Here is a 2,639-nt window from a genome sequence, read left to right on the forward strand (position 1 = left end):
GAACAAATATATTATCAATGTTGTCCAAGGCGTTAGATTGGAATTGATATAGACTTTCCTCCAAACAGTTCTGTCTCCGTCAGGCATCAGGTAGAAATGGAGATATTGGTTAAGGGTATTATTTTGATTGCAATTCTGGTCGGATTGATTTGAAGAAAATCTAGCGGAAAGTCTGCAAGATCAATGGCAAGAATAAATAATCTTAACCAACTGGCAGATGATGGTAGTGGTGGTGATGAGGAAGATTGTATTTATACATGTACAAAGCAGAATGACTGCCACCATTACAAAAGCAAATTCAAAGCCCAATTCCAACGTTATTACTTCTCTGCAAGACATTAGAACACTGTGTAAACAGGGCCGTTTGAACGAGGCGCTCCGCATTTTGCATATTACAGACATTCCCATAGACTTATCTACGCACAATTATGTTCATCTCTTGCAGGGCTGCATTAAGAAGAAAGCTTTAGCAGACGGTAAACGAGTCCACGCCCACATCAATCAGAGTGGATTTGTATTTACAACAGACAACCTTTTACACAACACGCTTGTTAGCATGTATGTCAGATGTGGGAGTCTGGTGGATGCTGACAGAGTTTTCAACCAAATTCCCGAGCGAGACGTATGTTCATGGACTGTGATGATTGCAGCTTATGCGAGACAAGGGTTCTATCAGGAAGCATTGGAACTCTTTCACCAAATGCAGTGGGCGGGTGTTGAGCCCAATGAGTTCACTTTTGCCAGTGTTCTTCCGGTCTGTGCCGGATTGGGATCTCCTGAATTCGGTGCGGGGATTCATAAAGAAATAATAAGGCGGGGGTTTCTGTCTGATCTCGCTGTAGGGAACGCACTTGTAGATATGTATGCCAAATGTGGGCGTGTAGAGAATGCACGGGAACTGTTTGACAAAATGCCTAAACGAGACGTTGTTTCATGGACTCTTATGATTACGGGTTATGTAAAGCAGGGTATTGCCAAGGAGGCATTGAGATTGTTTTACCAGATGCGCGGCTTGGGTATCCAGCCAAATCATTTTACGTTTGCAACTGTTTTGTCGGCATGTGCCGAATTGAGGTCTCTGGAAGAGGGGGTGGAGATCCATGAAGAGATTATAATAGGCGGATGTCAGTTTGATGTATTTGTCATGAGTGGCCTTGTTGACATGTATTCAAAATGTGGGAGTATAGATAAGGCACGCAAAATATTTGATGAAATGCATCAACGAGATCTGGTCTCGTGGAATGCGATGGTTGCGGGGTATGCACAGAATGGACTTGTTGATGAGGCTCGCAAACTCTTTCTAGCAATGCCTCAGAGGGATACCTTCTCATGGACGGCAATGATTGCGGGATATGTGCAGACTGGGCTCATTGACGAGGCCCTGGAACTCTTCCAGGAAATACCCCAAAGGGATGTGTTCTCTTGGACTGTGATGATTGCAGGATTTGTACAGAATGGGCATGGTTGGAACGCCCTGAGGTTTTTCCGACGAATGCACCTGGCAGGTATAATGCCGGATGCAAAAACCTTTGCCGGTGTTCTCCCAGCATGTACGGAATTGGCAGCTCTGGAACAGGGTATGGAGATCCATGAAAAAATAATCACAGGTGGTTTTCAGTCAGATGCTTTTGTGGTAAATGCTCTGATAGACATGTATGCAAAATGTGGGAACATACCTAAGGCACTCCGATTGTTTGACAACATGCATCGCCGAGACCTGGCCTCCTGGAATGCAATGATTGCAGGATATGCCATGCACGGCTGTGGCAATGAATCCCTCAAACTCTTTGACCAAATGAAACTGTCTGGCATGTGCCCTGATGAAATTACCCTGCTTAGTGTATTGTCTGCATGCAGTCATGCGGGCCTGGTAGATGAGGGCTATCAATGCTTTACTTGCATCAATGATTATCATATCACAGCTACAATGGAGCACTATAGCTGCATGGTTGATATTCTTGGCCGTGCTGGTCGGCTGGATGAAGCACTAGACTTTATCAACGAAATGCCAATAAAACCAAGCGCTTCTGTGTGGAGTTGTTTGCTTGCTGCGTGTAGAGTACATAATAATGTAGAGCTAGCGGAATGTGCTGCAGAGCATATCTTTGAGTTGGAATCTGAAAGCGCTATACCGTATGTACTTCTCTCAAACATCTATGCTACAGTTGGCAGGTGGGGTGACATTGCAAAGGTGCGGCAAATGATGAATGACAGAGGCATAAAAAAGACAGCTGGATGCAGCTGGATTGAGGTCAATAAGCAGGTACATGCTTTCCTTGGAGGAGAAGACAGGTAGCAGACAAATGCAGAAAATCTAAACAAAGATGGACCTGGGAAATGAAGGTGGCACTGTCTGTTTCGAAGACAGGCATTGTGCTGAAAGCCATGGAAGGGAATGACTAAATTATTTGCCACCACATTAAGAAGCTGGTAACTGCATCGAGGGGTTATTAAATAGATCCTGTGCAACATCTATCAAGGGACAAATTGCATTGATCGAAAAGCCATAAGCAGCCAGAGCAGACCTCCCAAGCCACCGTGAGAACGTGACTGCTTGATAAAACACAGAATTACGATTGAGATTAGAGTTTGCTAGCTCAAAATCAAAAGCTTCAAATTGCCAAGGACCTCGGAGTTTG

General features: G+C 44.5%; 1 pseudogene; it reads left to right on the forward strand.

Moving 5' to 3' along the window:
* Positions 1-271: 271 nt before the first annotated feature.
* LOC149201184 (pentatricopeptide repeat-containing protein At1g15510, chloroplastic pseudogene) lies at positions 272-2,296 on the forward strand (annotated as a pseudogene).
* Positions 2,297-2,639: the final 343 nt, after the last annotated feature.

The sequence above is a fragment of the Pinus tabuliformis genome, chromosome 2_1, assembly GCF_031772625.1.
Source record: "Pinus tabuliformis cultivar Carrire ecotype Pingquan chromosome 2_1, CPIR1, whole genome shotgun sequence".
NCBI classification, from domain to species: Eukaryota; Viridiplantae; Streptophyta; class Pinopsida; order Pinales; family Pinaceae; genus Pinus; species Pinus tabuliformis.